This window comes from Protopterus annectens, chromosome 4.part0 (genome assembly GCF_019279795.1).
Source record: "Protopterus annectens isolate FY-2018-M chromosome 4.part0, PAN1.0, whole genome shotgun sequence".
Lineage (NCBI taxonomy): Eukaryota > Metazoa > Chordata > Ceratodontiformes > Protopteridae > Protopterus > Protopterus annectens.
Genome location: NC_056733.1, coordinates 572,054,826 through 572,082,796, shown reverse-complemented (window position 1 = coordinate 572,082,796; position 27,971 = coordinate 572,054,826).

Sequence of the window (27,971 nt, the reverse complement as noted above, 5' to 3'; positions counted from 1 at the left end):
TACTATGATACAGCCACTGCTATTGCTAATACTGCAGGACAGTGCTGGTCTGTACTTACCATATTTAACAGTAATTCAGAGACATGTAAATTAGCTGATAATGAGTTCTTTCCTTATTGCATCTAATGTATCTCTGAATCGCAAAATACCACATCATGGAAACAGGGCCTTTTTACTGCCGCCATTAATGCAAACAGTGATATTCTTTATGACTCTCCAAAACAGTTTACTGAAAGTCAGTCATTTTTCTTTAAAAGCATGTATATACATTATGTCTGTCAGCTTTCTAAAACTAATAATCATGAAATTATTGAACAATAGTAAATGTAAAATATTATAAGCTGAACTACCCTTATATTCCTCATATTTCCTTACTTTCTTGGTTTCTTGGACAGAGTAAAACTCTTCATCTTTATCGTTTTATTTTTAGGAAAGGGTTATCTAAGGAACCTAAGTGTGGCAATGTATTGACTGGTAAACTGTCAAGCACCCAGAAAGCTGTGAATTGCTATGTTAACTGCCGGACACTGTATTTTTGTTAAATGAGCTATTTCTTGCAGTATGTAAAGTTGTAATTCTGACTGCAATGCTGTATTTCTGGAATGTTTTTGATTATCGTTGTCTGCATTTGATTAGCTGGTGTGATTTTGAATTGCAAATGGTCCTAGGATCGATTTAATTACCTGGCTAACAAATTTGACATAAAATACATTTTAAAAATTGTGTTTTTGCTCAGGTCATGATGGGAAAGGGTCTTTGGACAAGTTCACACACTAAGTTAACAAATGTGATAATGTTAAATAAATGAAATATGCAAAGTATATATGTGCCACAGAATTATATACATCCATCTGAGCTACCTCAGACTTAAACAGATTATTACACATGCAGCATGAAAATGTTCCTTACTCAATTGTCATTTTATTTTAAATATACAGTAGCTTCATTTTTTTTTTAATTCTGAAGTATTGCATGCTTTCCCATTATTTATTACTTCAAAGAATATGGGGCATTCCATGTTAACATTTGTGTCCTTACAGTTTTGCCATGCCACTTTCTCATACTGCGTAAAAGTTCTCCCTGCTCATACATGTTCCAGCATGGCTTAATCACATGTCTTTGCTCCTTGCCTGCTATTTAACTTGTAATAGGAAAAATGACATAATGACCATTTTATTGTTATAATGTTGAATTAATGAATACATGTAACAGCAGGGTCCATGTGCAGCATTTATGCTGTTTCTCTGTAATAAGCCATTATGAATCCTGTCACATGCTTTATATGGGCTCTTTAAATGTAGGTGGAACAAAATAGCTGTGCTTCTGTTGCTATTTTTACATAGATTCTGACAGCAATGCAATGAGATGCTTCTAGCAGTGTGATTATAGTACATAAATGTGTGCCAATAGATCACTACCAGGTAAGCATACTTCCTGATTTTTAAAATTCTTTTTCCTTTGTCATGTCTGGCTTTGCTTTGCCACTTCATTTGCCACAGTATATCTGTGTCGTGAAGTTTACAGTCTTGCAGACTCTATTATATTTTCATGTGTTTCAACATTTAGCAATCCATTAGAGATATTTGAAATAAGTTCTAACAATGTCACCCACAACATTGGTCTGTACACAAATGTTGTCTTTAGTTCATTTTCTTTACATATGTATGTCCTTCATAGCTCCAAACAAAGACATGACAAAGCACAGTAACAGTTACTTTAGCCATGCAAAGCAAGGAAACCTACTAACTTCTGTATGGCTCATAAGTGCTACAAAATCCATTGCCATCTGTGTACTTCTGATGGGATACACCAATGAACTGCTCCTGAACTGAGATCACTATAACCAGAGGAAGATACATTATACGTTATGCCCTCAAGGTGCCCCAGACTTCATTTTCTAAATGATCTTATCCCTTCTCATAGTGGCATTTTGCTGACTGACAAAATATCCTTGCATAGTGCGGAAATAGGCCTTTTGTAATGTAAGCCAATAAATATAAGTAAATCAAATGTAGGAAAAAAAACAAACTGTCAGGTTATGTTTCAAAGGGTTATAGATTCAGCAGTTCTACAGAATTTGAACCTGCTTGAAATTCAACACTATAAATAAGGCAATATGACACTTTTTAATTGAGCAATTGACTTGAAATCTACTCTATATGTTATTCTTCATTTCTTATTTTAAAATAAGAGTTGGATAGTATTTCTGCCTTTTTGTGTCCTATTTTTTCAATTAAGAGAAAACTTAAAATAACAAGACATGCGTGCAAACTAAAACGTTATGAAGATACTATTGAAGTACAATGCAAAACACATATCCATGTTTTCATTTAATACGTACATTTGTTTGTTCTCTTTATTCCTTTATGCTCATTAGTCAAAAGAAATGTTTTCCTTTTGCCCTACTTACTACATCTACACAGCTCTTAGAAAGTTTCATCACGATGATTGCAAGGATGTCAGCATTTTCCCTACATTTTATGCAATTCTAGGGCCTTGGCTATGTAAGAAAATCTGTGTAATAGTTCTAGCACAGCTATGAATCACTTACACAAATGCATAGCTTTACTGCAAGGTGATGAATGTATTTCACTTACAAACATGACTGAATAAAGATGGCATTTGTTCTGTCAAGTCTGTTCTTCCCCTTCTCCTGTATCATTCCACTTTCCGTCTACCTACTGCATCACTGAATCTCCCTCTTCACACACACACACACACACACACACACACACACACACACACACACACACACACACACACACACACACACATACTGCCCTATATTTCCACCACACCCCTAAAATATTTCTAGAAACCTGGAATTCTCTTCATAAAGCAGCATTGTCATATGTCTTTCTTAAATTCTGACCACCTACCACACATCTGCACCATTTCTTCCCTTATATTTCTATTTTTTCTTATTCTGCAGTTCCCTAATGATGTGAGGAATTTATGCTATTTCTTTGCATTTATTTGTCAGCAAAGGGAAAGATTTTTCCTACCTAGTCAGCCATTTTAAAGTACTCATCATTCTACGTTCCTTTCTTCTCCCATTCTCTTCCCCTTTCCATCTCTCCCATGCTGCCTTGAATGCATCTTCTGCTTCTGTGTACAGACCAGATACCAATGTTACATTTTACCACAACCCTCTCAGTGAAAAAGCATTTCCTCAGGTCTAAAGAGAAGTTTGTTCTTTCAATCTGCTACATGTGGTGTCTCCTTCTTATTCTATCTTTTTTGCTCAGGGTTAAAGTTTCTAATCTCACCAACCTTACTTTGTAAATACATATCATATCACCTCTGTCTGTTCTGGACATGAGATAAAACAGTACTTGTTTTTTAACTATATCACTTTTCCTGTGATGTATTTCTATTTTCTGGTGACCCTTTAGTAGACTTCCTCCATTAATCTCACATCACCTCTTTTGTATTCTCCAAAGCTGTACATGGCACTCAATGTCTATCATATGAGCCATGGCTGTTTTTTGGAAAAGAGTTTTACTTTGAAATTGGTATTTTCTGATGGGTTTCACTGCAATGTATAATATTGTTTGAGCTGACAGTGAACTTTTCAGGGGTTTTCTACTGTGGAGTTGGTATATATAATTGTTTGGGGGGTAGAGCTCTCACATGGGGAGTGCAGTTGGTTTGCCTCTCTGGAAAAAAGATTTCTTGCATATTTTTAAGTGTATTTCAGCTCAATGGTTTTGTTGCTCAGCTTTTGGAAACTCATGAGTCAAAGAAATGTGTGATAACAATTTGTAGGTAACTGCACTGAAGGTATGGTTTCAAGACCCTGTACAGTGGAAATACTAATTCCTTACTTATGAAATTTGTCCTGCTTCACACCATTCACAATAGTGCAGAGTGCAGACTTGGTATAATAATCACTCTCATGTCCTTTACTACTGACCTACTTTAAGTATTACTCCTCCCCCTGATACCTTGCAGATGGGTTGTTATGGTTCAAATGTAATATTTTGATTTTGCCTGCAGTGAACCTCATTTGCCAATTCTATACCCATCCGGTGAACCTTATCAAGTCCTTTCATAGGCCCTCCTCCTCCACCTCTTCAGTGTCTCTCTTTGCATCATCCACAAAGAGTTATCCTTCTGTCTATCCTCCCACCTTTCCATTCTTTCTGCTGATGATTATGTATCCAGTAATCTAAACCTTCTCTGGATTCCACTTCATTCATTATCTTTATTCTTTTGGTAAGATTGCATTGCATGCTCTCAACTAGCTTGATATCTCTGTCCCAGTATAGCCTTCAGAAGTAGACACAATATAACCAGTGTGGCGTTACTAGAATCCTGTACAATGGTTCCATGAACTCCACAGCCTTAACCATATCCCCCCTCCCTGGCACACACACACACACACACACACACACACACACACACACACACACACACACACACACACACACACACACACACATTTTACATTGGCATCTAACTCTTCTGTGCTAAAGCTAAATATTATGCAAAATTTCTTTGGAATCAAATTGTGTAGTGATTTGACCATATGCTATGAAGTTAACATTTATATGTATGTAGTCTATGTCGATAGCTATGTAGCAATTTATTCACTTATTTATTACATTGTTAGACGTTGCTGCAGTAATTCATATTTAAAAAAGGTATACTCAACAAAGTATATATTTATTGGAACTAAAAAGACAGCTTTCATGTCATTGCACTAAGTGAGAGCATTTGAAGTACTTAAATCAGTAAATATCTAATACACTCCAGGAATTTAATACCTACTTAATAAAGCTGTCATCTTGAACATTCTTTTTTCTTATTAAAACATCGTATACCTGAGAGATTATGAGTGAGCTGAGTCTGAAAGAATGCCATTTCTGAAGCCTAAAGTAGATAGTTCTCAGCTCACTAGCAATAGAACTTCATTTACTTTGATGTGAAATATAATGAAGATGTGTTTGTTACAAAAACTTTGCAGAGAAGAAATACAAACATAACAGCAGCTGAGTTCCAGCTATGCCCCAGGAGAAGATTTTGAAGAAAGCTGTGTAGAAACACATGCCATAGTTATTTGGCAGGAGAAAAAATATTCTGCTACTCCTTAATTAACAACTTTTGACACATTATCAATCAGCTGGCAGGCTGTGAAGCAAGAATGGGTGAGGTCCTATTAACACGCTGCAATGGAAAATAATAGAGCTGAATACCTGATCTTCCAGGTGAATTATTATTACTTTTATTCCTTTGCATAACACAAAATAGAAATGCAACTGGTGGTATCTAACAGTAGGTCAGACTAATATATGCATAGACGAAAAGTGTTATATTTAGCATTTGGTTTGGCTTGTAAATGGATTTCCTGGCTGGGCTTGGTTTTCTCTTCAACTACATGTGGAGTTCTTTTTAACCTCCTGCTCTCTTGCACGGTTTGTTTGTATCACTTGTGCTTGAAAAACTTGTTGGATATGTAGGAGCACAAGCAGAAATAGACCAAGTAAACAGCTGCTACAATGGTGACACAAAGAAAATGCGAAAGGTCCTTGGTTAACTGATTAGTAAGGCATTTTAATGCATCTGTAGCTACAGTTATGGTTATTTTACATAAGAAAGAGGTGAAGTAAAGTTCCATGTTGTTGTAAGCGAACATGTTGTTTTGGGTACAAAGAGTCCTTACCATGCTCTCTCATTTCATAGCAGAAATATATTGATATTCCACTCGCTGCTAGACCATGAATATGCAATGTTTAATTACCAAACCGTAAGAATTCAGCACAATTCAGTGTTAACAACCGCTCATTCATTTGTATCAGATGTGCTTGATACAGGTATATGAAGCTTACAGGTGTATGCCCAAGTAACCTCACACTGGAGATCTGTGCAAAATTCTTGAAACATTCTAAGGACAAATGAGTAGAAATGTCATTCTTACCACACACACACACACACACACACACACACACACACACACACACACACACACACACGAGAAAAATAATGGCCATGCATACCACAAACTGCCATTAGAATTTTTTCTCCTATTTCCTCCAACTTGTCAGCACAGACGGCTGCTGTATAAAGCATGGTCTGAACTCTGGCAGTTGAGTATTCACCATGGCAGACAGCCGTTGTATAAAGCATGGTCTGAACTCTGGCAGTTGAATATTCACCATGGCAGACAACTGTTGTATAAAGCATGGTCTGAACTCTGGCAGTTGAATATTCACCATGGCAGACAGCCGTTGTATAAAACATGGTCTGAATTCTGGCAGTTGAATATTCACCATGGCAGACAGCCATTGTATAAAGCATGGTCTGAATTCTGGCAGTTGAATATTCACCATGGCAGACAGCCGTTGTATAAAGCATGGTCTGAATTCTGGCAGTTGAATATTCACCATGGCAGACAGCCGTTGTATAAAGCATGGTCTGAATTCTGGCAGTTGAATATTCACCATGGCAGACAGCCGTTGTATAAAGCATGGTCTGAATTCTGGCAGTTGAATATTCACCATGGCAGACAGCCATTGTATAAAGCATGGTCTGAATTCTGGCAGTTGAATATTCACCATGGCAGACAGCCATTGTATAAAGCATGGTCTGAATTCTGGCAGTTGAATATTCACCATGGCAGACAGCCGTTGTATAAAGCATGGTCTGAATTCTGGCAGTTGAATATCCACCATGGCAGACAGCTGTTGTATAAAGCATGGTCTGAACTCTGGCAGTTGAATATTCCCCATGGCAGACAGTCGTTGTATAAAGCATGGTCTGAACTCTGGCAGTTGAATATTCACCATGGCAGACAGCCGTTGTATAAAGTATGGTCCGAACTCTGGCAATTGAATATTCACCATGGCAGATAGCTGTTGTATAAAGCATGGTATGAAATCTGGCAGTTGAATATTCACCATGGCAGACAGCTATTGTATAAAGCATGGTCTGAACTCTGGCAGTTGAATATTCACCATGGCAGACAGCAGTTGTATAAAGCATGGTCTGAACTCTGGCAGTTGAATATTCACCATGGCAGACAGCCGTAGTATAAAGCATGGTCTAAACTCTGGCAGTTGAATATTCACCATGGCAGACAGCCGTTGTATAAAGCATGGTCTGAATTCTGGCAGTTGAATATTCACCATGGCAGACAGCTGTTGTATAACGCATGGTCTGAACTCTAGCATTTGAATATTCACCATGGGCTCCTAATTCCTACATAAATTTTGCATTCACAGAAGTATCTGTTTGCATTCAGATACTGTTGAAACAGGAAATAATATATGTCAAATAGAAACAGATTTTCAGTGATGGTCTTTGCAAGCTGATATGCCAGAGGTAGCCACAAAGGGAGGCCAGTAACAGGGATTCTTCAGGAGTAAAGTGCCATCACTTAAAAGCAGTGTACATTTAATTGTATGATACATTTTAGTTCATATAAAAAGATTAAGTAGCCATGGTATTAGTTCATCTCAAAATGAAAGTCATTTTAGCAACGGCGCTTCTTATCTTCCATGTTCAGAGTTTCTTTTCATAGCAGGCAGGCACTTTAAAGGAGTGACTGAATCCTTGCTGAACTGTACTTGCTTGCTCATATTTATTGAGTCTAAGCAGTAAATGCTAGACAGCTGTGTAACTCATAAATCAGATAATTGTCATTAAGTGTCTGATCATAACCATGTTGTTATGTGCTTGAGACATGGATATCAAGAAATATGCCTTGGCAGATTGCCAGTTCAGACTTTCCGATTTGTCTGCAGGAGTCAATCCCGCCCTTTGCTTGCAGTGAGTCTTTCATTCCTGACTACAATGATCATATCTAGCTGATTTCCAGCATGTGCACTACTACATGAACCTATCAGGCCCTGGTTGCACTATGCTAGTGATGGCATCCTTACAGGTATTGGATCCATATGTTTTTCAGATTGTTGTCTCCTCACTTAGGGATGTGGAGGAATTTCTATCACATTTAAATAAGGTCTTGGCTACTGCCATTCTCAAAAATTCTGGCTTGGATTCTGACAACCTGGATACATGTTATCCAATTTCAAACCTTTCTTCTGTTGATGAGGTTCTTGGGAAGGCAGTGCACATTCAGCTGGAATCCTAAGTGTCTTCAGTGGTTCTTTCCAGCTTGCTTTCAGAGACATAATACTCAGATGGCTCTCACCAGAGTTTTTAATGATCTGATTCTGAGGGATTAGCATCACTATTCAATCATGGTCCTTCTGGATCTCTAGTCAACATTTGATGTAGTAGATAATTTCATTCTTCTTAACTGTTTGGAGAATTATTTCAGTGTCACTGATATCTGTCTAGACTAGTTCACTTCCTACCTGTCTGAGTGCACCCAGAGAGTGGTACTTGGGTGGACTCTTCTTCTTCTCACTCTTTGCACTGTGGGATGCCACAGGATCCATTCTTGGTCCTGTTCTTTTTACAGGAAATATGCTGCCAGTGGAGGAATTATTCTTTTGAGAGGTCTACAAGATCAGTGCTATGTTGATGACATGAAGCTTTATCTTTCATTCTCTTAAATGTGTTAGGAAGCAGTTTAAAGGGAAACAAAGTTCTTTGTGGATGTAGATGAGATTGTAGGAAGTTCATATTCTAGCTAGGGAAAAAAGTTTCTTTTTCACATAGCCAATCTACCCACAGGGGACAAAAAAAGCAGGCGATTTTCTTTACTTGAAAGAGGAGCTTATTTAATTTGGCTTTTTTAGTTTTATATGACACTGGACGTTTATGTGAGATGACGTGTGCTGGCCTTATGTGTTGTTTGAGTGTGTCCCATCTGCCTGTATAGATATACCTACACACACACTTAATATTTAGTTTGCTGCCATTCATACTTCCACCAATGCCACCACACAAATGATAGATGGTGCCTTTCTTATTATATCAATAACCCATGGCTGGGTGTGTGTAAATCCAGCATTACCCACACCCAGCCATAGGTTATTGCTATTATATAATGACATTATTTAAGAAAAAACATACTTTTCTTAAATAATGTTCTTGGATAATAGTGCCATGGTAGAAGAGAACCACAGATCTTTCAAAAAAATCAGTGGCAAGCCTTAAAAAATTTAAGTGGAAATGGTGAGTTGGTTGTTAAACCCTCAGACAAGGGTAATAGAATTGTGATGATGAATTTTAAACAATATATGGAAATGTCTTATGTACTCTTAAATGATGTTTCAGTTTACGAATGGTGTGATATAAATGCTTATAAGGAGGCTATTGATAAATGTCAATTGTTGTTACAAAAAGGTTATAGGCCTAGTTATTTTAACCAAAATGATATAGATAAAAACATGTCTTTGCAGGGAAGCGAAGTGGCAGTATTTTACTGCCTTCCTAAAATTCATAAAGGTTTGCAGGTTTTGAAAGGGAGACCTATTGTTGCAGCTTGTAAATATTTTCTTCATAATATAGATGTATTATTACACCAGTATTTATTTCCATTTGTTAAAAATACATCCTCTTATATTAGAGACACCCAGGATTTCATTAATACAATTTCTAGTTTGATATGAGAAGCTGATATGTACTGGGTGGTGCTAGATGACAAAGTGTATATACAACTACACAGCACTGTCATGGTATACAGTCTTTACAGCATTTCCTGGGTGATAGTCCTAAGACTTGTTTTATTACTGAACTAGTTAAAGTTTGTTTGGAAAATATTTTTTTTTTGTTTATAATGAGGAATTGTTTTATCAAGTTCAGGGATGGCCATGGGAGAAGCTTTTGCTCCCATGTATGCTAATTGACTATGTCCCTTTCTGAACCTGAATATATGTTTCAACAATAATTTTTTTATTAAATATGTAATAAAGTATTTTCATTTTTTTGACAATCTGATTTCTATTTGTAGAGGGTGTGTGGCTAAAGTGAATGATTTTTTTCAAAATTTTGCACAATAGATTTCAATTCACATTTGATGGTTTGCAGTTAGGCAGTTAATTTTTTGGGATTTACATTTAAAAGGTTTATCTGATGGTTCTATTATCACTTTGGTTTGTAGAAAAATGGGTAAGGTAATTAATTTTTATATGGTGCTAGTTGTCATCCTTCTCATTTATTGTCTTCTTTGCCTCATGGTGAATTTTCTCATTTGAGTAAACTTTGTAATAATGGTACGGATTTTGATAGTGAGGTGCAGCATACATTTAATATGTTTATTGATAAGGGATATGATAGAAATGATGTTAGGAATGCTTTAGAGAGGGTAATTAATAAAAGAGATGGCGGTAGTCGGAGTACTTATAAGAGGTTTGATAAATAGAATATTAATGATGAATGTGATTTTTCCCCCTTTTTTGGGGATGGTAGGAAATCTTATAATTTTAGTGATTATAGCAGTAACAACAGAGATGTCTATTTTGTTACCACTTATAACATAATTGGTGACAAGATTAAACATGTTTTGGATTATTTTTGGCCTATGTTGTTTATGGACAATATTTTGGCCAAATTATTCAGAAAAAAAAATTGATTTCATACAAAAAGGGCCATACTATAGGTGATTTAGTTTAAACCACCAGATGTTAAGTTACTAGGTTAACCTTTCTTAAGAAAAGTACATTTCCATGTGGGACCTGTTCTATTTGTTCCCATGTTGAAAATACTTTTTTAAGAATTAATGGACTTAAATTTTATCCAAATCAAAGATTTTCTTGTGATACTACTAGTGTTTATATTCTTAAATGTCCTTGCAATAAATTTTATGTGGGGGAACTCAAAGACTGTTTAAGGTGAGGTTTCAAGAGCATGTTAGGGGCATAAAAAAAATAATTATAGTCCTTTACCTCTTCACTTTAAATATTATCATGGTAGTGATTTTAAACTTCTTAAAGGTTGCATTTTAGAACATGTTACTGTATATTCAGGGGAATGGATTTCTTTGAAAGATAAGTTGCTGCACAAAGAAGCATTGTTCATGTTAAAATATGCTACTTTAAATCCTAATGGATTGAATACAGATTTTAATTGGAAATATTTAATTAATTAGTTTTGTGTTAATTGTTTTATTGATGTGTGTGTGTGTGTGTGTGTGTGTGTGTGTGTGTGTGTGTGTGTGTGTATATATATATATATATATATAAAATGTGTGTGTATGTGTGTGTGCTTTTGTGATTTGTGTATATCCCTTGAAGGCATTTGCAGAGGTTTCATAGTTTCATAGTATAATACTAGGCTATCTGCCCTGGGGCATTTGTAAGCCTAGCCATAGTGATGTGGCTTTTGCCACCCTATGAAATGGTACAAAAATGTACAGAATAAATCTAGAATACTGTGCCTCTGTCTAGTAGTGACACAATGAAGGTCCCCTTATATAATAGAATTAGTTTACTGTGCCCCTGTCAAGCAGTGACACAGATGTGACCCCTGGGGTAAACTTTCGATCTCCCATCCACTCATCAAGATTTCTCTTGAAGAGAGTCAGTGAGGGGCTCTGCCTAATACGAACTGGGATCCTGTTCCAGAGCATGGGAAGCCTCTGGGTTATGAATCTATCCCTCCAGCATGTCCTATTCATACTTGTGCCAAGGTTTAAGTCTTTAGCTCTCGTGGTCCTGATGGATTTGGATTTTTTGAGGTGGAGCATGTCCATCAAATCCTGATTGGACATGGCCTTGTACGTCAGGCAGAGATCACCCCTGAGCAGGCGGTATGCCACTGAATAGAGATGAGGTTTCTTTAGTCTGGCTGAATAAGACATATGTTGGAGACCCTTGATCCTTTTGGTGAGGTACTTCTGTGGTCTCTCCAGCTGTTGCAAGTGCTGGGTGAGGTACATACCAAATGGGGCATTGTACTCAATCATGGGTCTGATGAGGGAGGAATATAGGGGTACAATGACATCCTTGGATCTGGATGTGAATCCCTTCATGATGAGGTGTGCAAGGTAAAATGTTTTTCTAACCACTTTGGCAACGTGGGTGTCAAATGAGAGGTCGCCGTCTACTTGGGTCCCCAGGTCACTGATTACTTTTTCCGTACTCAGTGGGTTGCTGTCTATGTGATAATTTGTGGGTACTTTGTTTTTTCCAAAAGGGATGACTATACATTTTTTGGCATTTAGTTTAAGGCCGTGACTATGGCACCAGTTGTCCGTTTCAATGAGGCCTTTTTGTAGGATGTGTGTGTCTGCTGGTGTATCGACTATGGCTCCTAGTTTACAGTCATCTGCGAACTTTGTCAGCTACAGCCCTCCCATGTTTGCTTTAACATCTGAGAAATAAATGCCGAACAAGAGGGGTCCTAGGACAGATCCCTGTGGGACACCACTTGTGACCGGCTTTGAGTCTGACATTGCTCCAGCGATTTTAACTTTATAGGTTCTGTCCTTTAGCCAGTTTGCAACCCATCTAGTGACATAGGGGTTTACTTTTAAGCTGTTTAGCTTATCTATGATGCCTGAGTGGGGTATTGTGTCGAAGGCTTTAGCCAAGTCCAGGTATGCTGTATGGACTGCTTTGCCCTCATCAATGGCTTTAGCGACTGTTTTGAAAAAGTCAACCAGATTTAAAAGGCAGGATCTGCCCTTCACAAAGCTGAACTGGGTGGGGGTCAAGTGTCTGTAGGTCCCCTATGTCTCTTTTTATGAGTTCCATAATGATTCTTTCCATGGCTTTGTAGACCAGGCTAGTTAAGCTTATGGGGCGGTAGTTTCCAGGGTCTGTAGAGGCACACCTCTTGTGGAGTGGGACCACTGTTGCTGTATGCCAGTGTACAGGTACATATCCCGAAGTAAGGCTAAGGTTAAATAGCATTTTTATGTGTGGGTTTAGCTCCTCTTGGAGTTCATGTAACACGCACCCCGGGATACCGTCAGGTCCCATTGATGCTGTGTTTTTTGCTTTGTTTAGGGCGGTTCTCACTTGGACATCTGAGATGACAGGGAGATTACATTCAGCTGGGATAAGTATCTCTTCTTTTGGGTTGAAGGAGGCAAGAAATTTGCACTGAACCTGTCAACCAGAATGTTAGCAATATATGTGGGTTCAGTGTATTTTTTGTTGTTTTGAACCAACTCTGAGCATATCTGAGGGTTTCCGCCCAGGTTTCTAACATAGCTGAAGAAGGCTTTGTGGTTATCTTTAGTGTCCTTTGATTTTCTCTCAAAGTTTGCCTTGGATGTTTTTATGAGAGAACGTAGTTTTCTGCTAATGTTGATCAGAGACGTCTTCCCTTCATGGGATTTCACTCTGACGTGCAGTAGCTTCCTTCATTTGTTATACAATTTGTTTATGGCTGAGGTCCACCAGACAGGATGCTTACATTTGGTGGAGAGGGACTTGGATTTGTTTGGGATTGCATGATCCATGCATTCTTGGATATGTCCATAGAAAGCATTTGTGAAGGATTCGGCATTGCCGGATGTGGTATCCACTGGCACAGTGGGCTTAAAGGATACCATCTCCTTCTTAAGAAGAGTGAAGTCTGCTTTTGAGAAGTTTTTCACTGTGGTCTTTTGTGCTGGGGGTGCAGGTGGGATATGTATATCCAGGGTGATTAGTTTGTGGTCAGATCTCACTAGTGAGGGGTATACATCCGGTGTGGAGCATTTTGTCCCCATGTTTGTGATGATCAGGTCTAGTATATTATCTCCCCTAGTGGGAGAGGTGACTAGTTGTTCCAATGCATTTGAATTTATGAATTCCAGGAACCTTTGGGCTAGGGTATTAGGGCTAGAATAATGCACCCAATCTATGTTTGGGTAGTTGAAGTCTCCCAGTATGATGGTATTTTGTGATACATTCATATCCTCCAATGTCTTCAGGAAGGCTGAGTGGGGTTCTTGAGGTTGGGAGTGTGGTCTGTAACATGCTACCAGTTGTATAGCAGTTTTGCCTATGGTTAGTTGCACCTGTATGGTCTCTGTTGCTTCATGTGTTGCTACTAACCTGGAGGTGTGGGTGTCCTTTATGAATATGGACACTCCCCCTCCCTTTGTGGTTCAGCCCGGGTTTTGGGGCCGAAAAGCATGATACGAGGTATAGCCTGGTAGCTCAGGAGCCTTGAACCAGGTTTCAGTTACTTCACAGACGTCGATGTTCTCCATGCTGAGGAGTGCATCAAGTGCCTGCATTTTGAGATTTAGACTTCTGGCATTGAGCAGCATTACCCTTAGTTTTTTTCCATTTTTGTTTTCTAAGGAGGTGGGTTTGTCTTTTGAGCCTTGCCTAAAAAAGGCACTATGGGGGTGGCAAGAGCCTTTGCCAATATCCGGAAGCCCAATGGTGACAGGTGTAAGCCATCCCTTGCGAAGCAGCATGGCTTGTCCAACATATCATCCCAGGCAGACAGACATTGGATCCCCTTAGAATGACACCAGTACTCGAGCCAATTGTTAAAGCTGATCATCTTGTCTTTGTATTGTGGTATCATTCTTGGTGAGGGCAAGATGCTGCTCAGGGTCACTTTTTCTAGCTCTGCCAAGTCTGCTCTTCAAATTTTCCCTTAAGGAAGCTCTACTCTTAGTATAACCAGACTACTCACTGTCTTATAAGCCTAGTTTTTTTGGTAGAAACACACAGAAAATGCAGAGACAGTGATAAATTAGTTACACAGGCTAGGACACTTTAGTGGGCAGCCTCCACAGTTAAATTAAACAAACAAACAAGCAAACTTTCGATCAAATTCGACTAAATGTAACTTTTAAGTGCAGATTTTAAAATAATGCAGCAATCAGTTAAAAAACAGTTCAGGCTAGTTCAAAGTAAGCTACAGAAGCTATTTCCAGTGAAAAAAAGGTGCAAGAGGTGAATAAAATTTCCTTGCATCTGTAGCTGTTTTCATGGTTTCCTTCTTTGTTTTTTCCTTTTGGCTTTGTGGTCCTGTTGAAATGGCACCATGGTACTCTTCCATATTTTCCCTAGTATCATGGGGCTTTCTTGATGTACTGCACATGTGTATGGGACTTACCTTCCCATGCTTATGCAGTACATCAGTGCTGTGGAAAGAAAGCAACAGAGAAAGGAAGATCTCTGTTGCTTTTTTTTTTAAATAAAAAAACATTTCAAATCTGGAACAATTCAGACATATGAAAGAGACAGGATATAGAAACTACATTGATAATCAGGTACGTTTCTCTAGTTTTGCATAAAGTTCTTGATTATCCATGTTTTTTCTTTGTTCCATCCCTTTTGTACTTCTGAAGTGTCTGGATATAGGTTCATAGGTTCATATTAGGCTATCTGCCCTAGGGCATTTATAAGCCTAGCCAGAGTATGTTTGGCTTTCGCCACCCATTTTAAATTAATTTTGCTATGCCCTTTTTCGAGGTTAGTATACTGTGCCTCTGTCTAACAGTGATACAGAAGTGATACCCGGGGTAAACCTACGATCTCCCATCCACTCATCAAGATTCCTCTTGAAGAGAGTCAATGAGGGACTCTGCCTAACCTGGACTGGGATTTTATTCCAGAGTGAAGGGAGCCTCTGGGTTATGAATCTGTCCCTCCAGCATGTCCTATTTATTTCAGTGCTGAGGTTCAAGTCTCTCGAGCATGTAGCTCAATGGGATTTGGATTTTTTGATGTGCAGCATGTCCCTTAATTCCGGGTTGGACATGGCCTTATACGTCAGGCACAGGTCACCTCTGAGCAGGCGGTATGCCACTGAGTAGAGCTGGAGTTTCTTTAACCAGGCAGCATATGGCATCTGTTTGAGCCCTTTGATCCTCTTGGTGAGGTACTTTTGGGGTGTTTCCAGTTGCTGCAGGTGTTTGGTAAGGTACATCCCAAAAGGGGCATTGTACTCGATTATGGGCCTGATGAGGGATGAGTAAAGAGGCACGATGACCTCCCCTAATCTAGATGTGAATCCCTTCATGATTAGGTGGGCTATATAAAATGTTTTTCTAACCACTTTGGCCACGTGGTTGTCAAATGAGAGATTGCTATCAACTTGGGTCCCCAGGTCCCAAATTACTTCTTCTGTACTTAATGGATTACCACCTATGTGGTAATTTGTGGGCACTTTGTTTTTGCCAAAGGGGATGACTATACACTTTTTGGCATTTAGCTTGAGGCCATGGCTCTGGCACCAGTTGTCTGTTTCTATGAGGCCCTTTTGGAGGATGCTTGTGTCGGCTGGAGAGTCGATTATGGCCCCAGTTTGCAGTCATCTGCGAACTTGATCAGCCACAGTCCTTCCGTGTTGGCCTGTACCTCCGAGAAATATATACCAAACAAGAGAGGTCCCAGGACTGAGCCTTGTGGGACGCCACTTGTAACTGGTTTGCCCTCGGGCAGATAGCCTATATGAACCCTATGAACCCCCATGAAGTCTGAACATGGCTCCAGCAATTCTAACCATGTGGGTTCTGTCCTTGAGCCAGTTTGCAACCCATCTAGTGACATAGGGGTTTATATTTAAGTTGGTGAGCTTATCTATAATGCCCGAGTGGGGTATTGTATCGAAGGCTTTTGCGAGGTCCAGATAGGTTGTGTGGACCACCTTCCCTTCATCAATGGCCTTGGTGACTGTTTCAAAGAAGTCAACCAGGTTTAAGAGGCAGGATCTGCCTTTAACAAAGCCAAACTGGGTAGAATCCAGTGTCTGTAGGTCCCCAATATCTTTATTTATGAGGTCCATGATGATCCTTTCCATAGCTTTGCAGACCAAGCTAGTCAGGCTTATGGGGCAATAGTTTCCAGGGTCCGTTGAGGCACCACCTTTGTGGAGAGGGACCACTGTTGCTGTACGCCACTCTTTGGGTACATATCCTGTAGTAAGGCTGAGATTGAACAGTAGTTTTATGTTTGGGTTTAGCTCTTCTTGGAGTTCATGTAGGACGCAACCTGGGACACCGTCTGGTCCCATTGATGCTGTGTTTTTTGCTTTGGAGAGGTGGCTCCCACCTGAGCATCTGAGATGTCAGGGGCAGCACTCTGCTGGGATAGATATTTGCCCTTTGGTGGGAGGGGAGAAGTTTACGCTGAACCTGTCAGCTAGGATGTTGGCAATGTCTGTGGGATCAGTGTATTTTTTGTCATTTTGGACTAATTCTGAGCATATCTGGGAATTCCCACCCAGGTTCCTAACATAACTAAAAAAAGCCTTGTGATTATCCTTAGTGTCCTGTGCAATTTTTCTCTCGAAGCTGGCCTTTGACGATTTTATGAGCGCCCTTAGTTTTTTGCTAATACTGATCAGAGATGCCTTCCCTTTTTATGTAAGTTTATTTTATTTTATTTTTTTTAAAGAAGGAAAATGGAATCTCTGTAGCATATATTAATAGATAAAAGTCCAGGCAACCAGACTTTTTTCTGTTGGTATATGCTCAATTTACAATGGGCACCCTGGTTGGGCTGATGAATCAGTGTGCTCCTTTTTGAATGTTAATGGCCAGTCACTATATAATATGTAATGCGCGCCATCAGGAACATAGTGACCTACATGCATACGTTCCATAAAGAAACTTGACATCAAGCCATCACCACTAAATACAACCAGGTGACATAAATTAATTTATCAGCTCAGGTGCTTGACAGCACAGGCAGGGGAGGATGGGAATTCCTATCCTAGTTAGCGATGGATTGCAATCGTGGTGGTTGGTGTGATCTTTCATAATCCAGGTGAAGGCTGAAGTGTGAAGGGACTTCTGGGTTAGAAGATGGAGACAGTCCTAGATGCATGTTTGCTAATGGTCTTGTGTGGTTACATTTCATAGACAGTGCCTCATTGCCTACCCAGCTGTAACCTAAAAAACAAGCAGGGAGGAGATGAAGGTTGATGCCTTCTCCGGTTGTTAGGGCAAACTCTCCTTAGTTCAATACCTATTGAAGACTGTGAATCCCATGGAGATGCTGCCTGCAATGGGGATGGGAGGGGGATGCTTACCCGCTTAGATGCTTTGGGCATGCATGAAGGGTATGCTAGGACTTAATGCCAAATCTGACCCCTGCTGCATTAATGACATCTCCCACTCTCTGTTCACTAATCTGTCATCCATGAGAATTAATGTGCTATACAGCTTTTCCCCTAACGATTGATTTGGCTCATTGGTCAAGACAGATATGCTGGATGTTGAGTAGATAAATCAGGTAAAGAGATGGAAAATAAAGCACTTGCCATCCACATGACATTGTAATATAGGAGCGTACTCTCTGCTCATTACACCATAGTACTGTGAAAAAGTAATAAACTCTATCGAGTATGGCAGAGCTGACTGTAGAAATATGGTCTACATTAAAGAGAAATGGTACCTGCCATATATACAGATGGAGTTCTGATTACTTGGTTGTTTGCTGAGATGTGTCAACCAGAGACTCTTGTGTTGTTGTGTCTGTTCATGGCACAACAGGTTGTATCTATCTGTAATCCTGTCCTCAGATCATATTGAACAACTAACTCTGAATGTGCCATCTGAACTTAACTCACTGTGGCACGAACCAGTCTAAGGTACAGATATCTGCTGGGTCTGATGACACTTTCTAGTTATAGCCCTTCCTCCTGTCTTTGTCTCAATAGCAGTGCTATAATGAGAAATGGGTCATCTTCTGTTTCTGTTTCTGTCCAATACTTTTCATTACTATGCTTTGTTATTCAAACTACCCTGTACTGAATTCTGTATTACTTAGGGTAGGCTACATACACAATTTTGTGAAATAACTCCTTCATAGGTGTTTACTAGGCTAATGACCACTAGGGCCCTTATAAGCCTCCTAGCCATGCAACCCAAATGTGACCCTTTTCAGGCTTGTTGGCTGTTGGTGAAGCACCCACCAAGAGGAGAAAACACTGAGAGAAGAAGGGAGCCACTTTTGAGATTTTAAGTATTTTTTTCTCTAGTTATTTGCTAAGTTTTTCTGCATAGCTGCCTAGTTTGAGCATTTTCTGGCTTGTTAAACTTGATTTCTGCATTAGTAGCTGTAGTTAGAGCACAACCAAAAGTTGTTTACTGAATTTCCTGTTTGCACTTAATTTTAAATCGTTCTTTTTTCTCAAAACTTGCATATTTTCTGTCCTCGACCTAGCACTCTTGTGTGGGGTCATTTACTGCACTGTTATAACTTGATATTACCTGTGAACCTCTGCTATCTCTGAAAAAACAAAAACAAAAAAAAAATCTTGCTTTTTCCCCCTTTTCTGAGATTTAAAAAAGTTCAGTTACAGGCTTGCTGTTTCCTGAACTGTTTGTAAGTTTCTGTGAGGCCATTTTTGCTTGGGCTAAAGGAAATTCTCTCTGTTGATCAGTGGCAGTGAATAACATTGAGCAATTTCCCTGCCCCCCGTAGGAGTGGTTACTGACTTGAAACTGTAGTTTTATTGGCCAACAGGGGTCATTTCCAAAACTCCTTCATCTTCCTCTCTTAAAACCTAGTTGCCTCGTGGTTTTGGCGTCTTTTCAGGCTTGTTGGCTGTTGGTGAAGCACCCACCAAGAGGAGTTACTGACTTGAAACTGTAGTTTTATTGTCCGTTTTGGGTCTATTCCTGCTTCTTTCCAGCCCCTGCTATCAAGCACGCTTTAACGTGCTTTAGCGCAGAGTTGCCACTAGAGCAGCATCGGGCAGCGCCAGTTTAACAAGGTTAAACTTTTTCTGGCTCCATAAAGTCTGTTCTTCAATTTTTCCCTTAGAACTGCTCTGTTAGGATCCTAAACAGTTTACACCTTCACTTCACTTGTTCCTAATTGTTTTTTCTTCTCAAAAAGCTCAGCACTTGTCTTAAAAGCATATCCCTTGTCTTATAAGCATTTTCTTTGCAGGTCAAGCACTCCTATATTATACAAATCCCTCACTTGCAAAAACCCCCAGGAGTGCCCACTTCCCTGCTAAGCCCTCTACTTTTCTGTCTCATACCAACTCATAATTCTTTCTAGCATGTCGAAGGGTCAGATGCTGGTGTCCTCTCCTGCCCAGTTGGTGAATCTGGGAATTCTGAGACAATGTTACAATTGCCTCATGTACACGGACAACCCCCTCCTCCTCCCACATAACACTAACACTTGCGAGAGATGCAGTTATTTAGCCAAACTGGAGGCTGAGCTCTCTCAACTCAGGACTTGCAAGACCAGGCAGGATGAGAAGGCAACTACACACACCACAATACAAGTCTCACATAACTCAACCACACCACTGAATCAAACACATAAACACACTAAGACATACTCGGAGGCTCTGAGTAAAAATTTACGTAAACAGCAAAGGCCTCCAAAGCAGACACCCAAGCAACTGCAAACTCAAGACACCACACAAACAACACATAAAAAACAAAATCAGTGTGCAAAGCAGTCACTGCCCTTAAGGCCAAATACAACACCAAACATACTTGTCATAGGTGACTCCATAGTCAGACACACTGACGTCCCACTCACCAGGCTGAACAAGGAGAAGGTCACGGTAAGCTGCCTATCGGGCACTAGAATCTGCCACATAACACAAGCACTCAGGTCACTCCATGGCAAGTACAAGTATGACACAGTCATTGTCCATGCTGGTGTGAACGAGTTGAGACGCACCTCCCTGGACTACATGAAAAGAGACATAGAGGAGCTCTCTGATTATGTAGCCCAGGCAGGTATGACCCTGACCCTGAGCAGTATCCTTCCTTCACCACGAATGATGCCACAATATAGTGACAAGATGATCAGCTTTAACAATTGGCTTAATTTCTGGTGTCATTCAAAGGGGATCCAGTGTCTGTCTGCTTGGGATGACATGCTTGACAAGCCACGCTGCTTCAAGGGACGGCTTGCACCTGTTACCCTGGGATTACGGATATTGGCTAAGGCTCTTGCCACCCCCATAGTGCCTTTTTTAGGCAAGGCTCAAATTCTAAACCTACCACCCTAGAAAACAAAAACGGGAAGAAACTAAGGGTAATGCTGCTCAATGCCAGAAGTCTAAATCTCAAAATGCACGCACTCAAGGCCCTTCTCAGTATGGAGAACATTGATGTCTGTGCTGTGACTGAAACCTGGTTCAAGACTCCTGAGAGCACCCCGGCACTATCAGGTTTTACCTCATATCATGCGTTCTGGCCCCAAAATGCAGACCATACCACAAAAGGAGGGGATGTATCCATATTCATCAAGGATACCCACACCTCCAGGTTGGTGGCTACGCACGAAGCATCGGAAACCATCCAGGTGCAATTAATCATAGGTAAAACTGCTCTACAATTTGTAGCATGCTACAGGCCACCCTCTCAAACTCAGGAAACCCACACAGCCTTCCTGAAGACACTGGAGGGTATAAATGTATCACCAAACACCATCATATTGGGTGACTTCAACTACCCGAATATAGACTGGGAACATTACTCAAGCCCCAACTTTCTAGCCCAAAGGTTCCTGGAGTTCATAAATTCAAATGCCATGGAACAACTAGTCACCGTCCCCACAAGAGGAGAAAATATACTAGATCTCATCATCACAAACATGGGGAAAAAATGCTCCACACCGGAAGTATATCCCTCTTTGGTGAGATCAGATCATAAACTAATCTCACTAGAAATCCACATCCCGACCCCACCCCAAACAAAAAAGACCACAGTGAAGAACTTCTCTAAAGCAAACTTCACACTACTCAAGACAGGTGTGGTATCCTTCAAGGCCCCCGAGCCAATGGAAACCACAACCCAAGCTGCGGAAGCCCTTACAAATGCCTTCTATGAACACCTTCAGGACTGCATGGATCAGGCAATCCCAAATAAAACCAAGACTCTTTCCACCAAGGGCAAATGTCCAGTCTGGTGGACCCCAGCCATAAACAAACTTTACAATAAGAGGAGAAAGCTATTACATGATAGAGCAAAATCCCAAAAAGGGAAGGCATCTTTGATCAGTACTAGCAAGAAACTACGATCCCTCATAAAATCATCCAAGGCCAACTTTGAGAAAAACATTGCCATAGATTCAAAACACAATCATAAGGCCTTCTTCAGCTATGTCAGAAACCTGGGTGGAAACTCCCAGATATGCTCAGAATTAGTCCAAAATGATACAAAAATCACTGAACCCACAGACATTGCCAACATACTGGCAGACAGGTTCAGCGCAAACTTCACCCCCCTCTCCCCCCCAAAAGTAGAGATAACTATCCCAACAGAGTGTAGCCTCCCAGACATCTCAAATGAGCAGGTGAAAGCTGCTCTCTAAAGCTAAAAAACACAGCATCAATGGGACCGGATGGTGTCCCCGGCTGTGTGCTACATGAACTCAATGAAGAACTAAACCCGCACATAAGGCAGCTGTTTAATCTTAGCCTTACCACAGGATATGTGCCCAAGGAGTGGCATACGGCAACTGTGGTCCCACTCCACAAAGGCGGTGCCTCTACGGACCCTGGTAATTACCGCCCCATAAGCTTAACAAGCCTGGTCTGCAAAGCTATGGAGAGGAGTATAATGGAACTCATAAACAAGGACATAGGGGACTTGCAGACCTTGGACCCAACCCAGTTTGGCTTTGTCAAGGGCAGATCTTGCCTTTTAAATTTGGTCGACTTCTTCTAAACAGTTACCAAGGCCATTGATGAGGGAAAGGCAGTCCATACAGCCTACCTTGACCTTGCAAAAGCTTTCGACACAATACCCCACTCAGGTATCATAGAGAAACTTACCAGCTTAAATGTAAACCCATATGTCACAAGATGGGTTGCAAACTGGCTAAAGGACAAAACCCACAGGGTTAGAGTTGCTGGAGCCATGTCAGACTCCAAGCCGGTTACAAATGGTGTCCCACAGGGCTCAGTCATTGGCCCCCTATTGTTCGGCATCTACTTCTCAGAAGTACAGGCAAACATAGGAGGACTATGGCTGACAAAGTTTTCGGATGACTGCAAACTGGGTGCCATAGTGGATAGTACATCGGACACAGACATCCTTCAGAGGGGTCTCACGGAAACTGATAGCTGGTGCCAGAGCCATGGCCTGAAGTTAAACGCAAAAAAGTGTATAGTCATACCCTTCGGGAAAAACAAGGTAACCCCAAGCTACCATATAGGTGGCAACCCACTAAGCACAGAAGAGGTTATCAGGGACCTGGGTACCCAGGTTGACAGTGGCCTCTCGTTTGACACTCACGTTGCTAAAGTGGTTCGAAACACCTTCTACATTGCCCATCTGATCATGAAGGGATTCACATCCATCAAGTGAGGTCATTGTTCCCCTGTACTCTTCACTTATCAGACCAATGATCGAGTACAATGCCCCATTCGGGATGTATCTCACCCGACACCTGCAGCAATTGGAGAGACCCCAAAAGTTCCTCACCAAAAGGATAAAGGGACTCCAAAACCTGTCATATACTGCCAGACTGAAGAAACTCCAACTCTATTCAGTTGAATACTATCTGCTCAGAGGTGACCTGTGCCTGACATACAAGGCCATGACCAACCCGGAATTAATAGACATGCTCCACCTCAAAAAATCCAAATCCACCAGAACCACTAGAGCAAGTGACTTAAACCTTAGCACGGATATAAATAGGATGTGCTGGAGGGATAGATTTATCACCCAGAGACTCCCCATGCTGTGGAATAAAATCCCGGTCCATGTGAGGCAGAGCACCTCGCTGGCTCTGTTCAAGAGAAATCTTGACCGGTGGATGGGAGAACGTAAGTTTATCCCGGGAATCATCTCTGTGTCACTGCTGGACAGAGGCACAACAAACTAATGGGCACATTATTTCTAACATAAGGGGTGGCGTAAGCCACATAACTTTGGGATAGGCTTATAAATGCCTTAGGGCAGATAGCCTAGTATAAACCTATGAACCTATAAAAATGTGATTTATATAAGGGTGATTTACTGACTGCATCTGTCTATCAGAGACATAGGAGCTAGATGGGGATAAATTTCTGATTACGCATCCATTGGTCCAAGCTGCACTTAAATATGGATAGAGACAAATTCTACTTCACATGGATGGGAAGCTTGTTCCAGAGAGTGGGAATTCTCTGAAAAACACATCTGTCTTTACAACATGTCCCATTTATGTCATAAGGAAAATTTAGGACTTTTAATCTAGTAGTTCTGTTGCAGTTTGTTTTGTGGATATGCAAAAGGTTCATCAAAACAGTTGCCAAGGATGCCTTGTATGCTAGGAAAAGATTACCTCTCAGAAGTATGTATGATACTGAATAATGAGACAGGACTTTGAGGCAATCAGAGGAGGACACTGTGTTTACTTCCTGTATTCTTTTTTAAGGAACCTTTGTGGATGTTCCAGTTACTGCATGTGTCTGGTCAGGTATATACCAATGGGGGCATTATGCTATATGATGGGTCTGATGAGGGTCAAGTACAGTGGTATGATGACCTTTCTGAACCTAGATGCCATGCCCTTGCTTATAAGTTGAGCAACATAGCAGAATTTTCTTACTACCTTGGACACATTTTGGTCAAAGGCTAAGTTACTATCTGTATGAGTTCCCAGATTCCTGACTAGTGAATCAACTTTTAAGGGTGTTGTATTAATGACATAGCTACTCAGGGTAGCAGACTTCACAAAAGGTATTATAATGCATTTATTGGTATTGAGTTTTAAAACATGGCTTGCCACCAAGGGTTTGTCGCTATCAGACCTTCTTGAAAGGTGTTCTCATCTTGGGGTTATTCAGGGACTGCTCCCAGTTTGCAATCATCTGCAAACTTGTTTAGCCAGAGGCCTTTGACATTGAATTTGGCATCTGTGAAGTAGATGCCACAGAGGGACTAGCATAGTGCCCTGGGGGACTTCACTGGTGACAAGCCTCTTTGTGGAGGTGACCTCACCGATTCTAACCTCCTGGGTCCTGTTAGTGAGCCACCTAGCTATCCAGCATATTATTAAGGGGTTCAACTAATTCTGTAAGTTTATTGATAATGCCTGAGTGAGGTATTGTATCAAATGCCTTAGCCAGATCTAGGTAGGCAGTATGTACTGTCTTCCCCTCATCTGTTGCCCTAGTGACCTTTTCAAAGAAGTCCACCAGATTCAGTAAACATAACCTTTCTTTGACAAAGCCAAACAGGAATGGATCCAGTGTGTGGAGGTCTCCTATGTTCTTGTTGATAATTTTCACGATAATTCTCTCCAAAGCTTTGCAAATAAGACTAGTCAGACTAATGGGTCTGTAGTTTCCAGGATCTATTGAAGGTCCTCTCTTATGAAGTGAAATGACCATTGCAGTCCTCCATTCATGTTGCACAGTCTGTTTTAAGACTATAGTTAACTAATGACTCCAGAGGTCCTGATAAGTCATATTTTAGACTATTCAGTAGGCATTCTGGGATGTTATCAAGGCCCACTGAGGCTGTGTTCTTGGGTTTAGTAAGTACAGCCAGTATATATTCCTTAGTTATAGTTGGAGGAGTTGTGTGAGGGTATTTTTGGGGTGATGGTTGGGGTGGGAGGGTTAAAGCTGGAAATGAATTTGTCTGCTAACAGGCTCACTATATCACCAGGCTTGGTGAATGTGGCATCATTAACCACCAGTTCAGTAGATTGCTTTGTGCTACCTTTGAGTTTACTGACATATTTGTAGATGGCCTTATGGTTATCTTTCACATAGGAGGCTATCTTAACTTCAGAATTGGCTTTGCTTGGCCTATTTAGCTCTCTTAGCTGCCTACTTACTTTGATGAGAGATTTTTTTATCTTTATGGGAATTACCCTTCCTGATTTTTTACTTGATTTTTTCCTTTTGTTGTACATCATGTTTAATTTTAAAAGTCACCAGGGTGGTTTGTTTCTGGAGCTAGCCCTGGGCTTACTACAGTTACAGAGATTCCTGGACTTCATAAATACAGCAGCAGCCTCTGTGTGTCTATTAACATGGTTGTACAGAGTTTCTGAGAGCAATTCTGCATAGGCTGCTGTGTTCACAGGGTTTGGAGGGACACTGAATTTTGACACACCATCACTTAATAAAAGGTAATTTGTATTGGAATAATTTCTGTTACTGGTTTTAATAAGATTACAGGGTTGAGTTTCATTTCAAAGGAGACAGATTTATGGTCGGACGTCACCAGGGAGGATGAAACATTGAGGGGTGCAGCTTTCTGCCATATCTGTGAGCAAGAGGTCCAGTATGTTGGAACCTCTAGTTGGCGATTTCACTGTTTGATCAAGTGTGTTTGTATTTATGAAGTCCAGGAATCTCTGTTCCTGTAGATTTGAGGCCATGCAGGATTCCCAGTCTATAGAGATATAACTAAGTCTCCCATGAGTCGGGTGTTTGGTTGGATGGTAAGTGTCTCCAGTAGGTCCAAGTATGCATTGTGAGCTTCTTGGGACATTGAGGGTGACCTATAGCTGGCTCGGATATGGTACTGAATTTTGTCTATGGTGATTTGCACACAGAAGAACTCGAGCATGTCATCCTGTTTGACAACCCTAGAGGTATGCGTGTGATGTATATTGAGACACCTCCCCCTTTATCCCTTGTCTGTGCAGCCGCTGGTCTAAAAGTGAGGAGACACTGAAACCTTGCACTGCTGAGGTACTTTCTGCCACTTTAAACCATGTCTCGGTAATTGCGCAAATGAATATATGCTTACTTGGGAGTACGGTTTGGAGGGAGTACAGTTTTTTTATTTAGACTCCTGGCACTGAGGTGAGTTAATTTTGCTATGTCAGTAGATTTGTCAGCTTGGTATTGCCAACAAAGGTACAATGGGGGTGGATAAAGTTTTAGCCAGTATTTGAAGGCCTAGAAGGGAAAGGTGCAGATTATCCATGGAAAAGCAACGTGGTCTGTTGACCGTGTCCTCCCAAGTTGACAAATATTGGATCCCCTTAAAATGGCACCGGAAAGACAGTCAGTTGCTGAAATCAATCATGTTTGCTCATATTATGGCATCATCTTCAGTGATGGTAATATGCTGCTCAATGCTAGGCCCATACCAGCCTGAGACACACAGTCTGAAAGCTCCATAATGTCTCGCGTCATATAGTCCAGAGAGGTGCATTCAGGTCATTTACACCAACATGGTCTATGATGGAATCATACTGGTAACTATGGTGTAATGACTTGAGTACATGTGTGATTTGGCGGATCCTGGCTCCAAATAAGCGACTAAGAGTTATCGTCTCCTTGTTCACCCTGGTTAAGGGGGCATCAGTATATTTTATGATGGAGTCCCTATGGTGACACTCCTAAGAAGGGTGTTTGCTTGCCTTGGGATCTTGGTGTTTGGGGCTCCACTGAGAGTGACAGTATGTGTGCTGGTAGGGGCTCCACTGAGAGTGACAGTATGTGTGATAGTAGGTTTTCTTTTTTCTGAGTGTCTTTAGGATGCTGAGGCCAAGTCTTGACAATATTTGTTGTTTAGGAAGACTGCCTTTAAGTGCAGCAGCATATATTAGTCTACATGTCTGTTGTGTGCTATGCAAGGTGGGTGTTATGTGGTTTTGACAACCTGAGGTGCACTTGTATGTGAGAGTTTAACTTCCAATGTCACTGTGTAAGTACACCTCTTGCATACTGTGTCTGTTTTTTTAAGGATTAAGTTGTTGTCAGTAAACATAAGACAACTGCTGCATTGTCTCAAGATGCTCATGTCCACCAAGCTGGATACAGAGAAGTTAATAACTTGCATATCCATACTGTGCAGTCCTTTGTTTGGTGAGCTACAACAGGTAGTGTATTGGCATAAGACAGCTATTAATGGGACTTTGTTGGTGCAGACTAATAAGGGTGCTTTACTGGGGCAGATTATGTCAACCAGTACTAAATTCTACTCACTTTAATGTTAACACAATACTCAGTTCTACTAAATCTATAGGTATCGCCACTCGACATCCAACTAGCTGCCCTCTCAGCTTGTCAACACAGAAGATATTTGCGCTATATTGCTGCTTTACATGTTAATGTTTTATGGACCGTTGCTATCTAGGTATTTGCTACTGTACAGGGCACTGCTAACCCATGCAAGCATTCAAACTTTATAGAATCACAGAAAAAAAAATGAAAGCTAACTAATAAGCCCCAATAAAATGATTACACTACAAGTCCTTCTGTGTATTTCCCAACTCAGG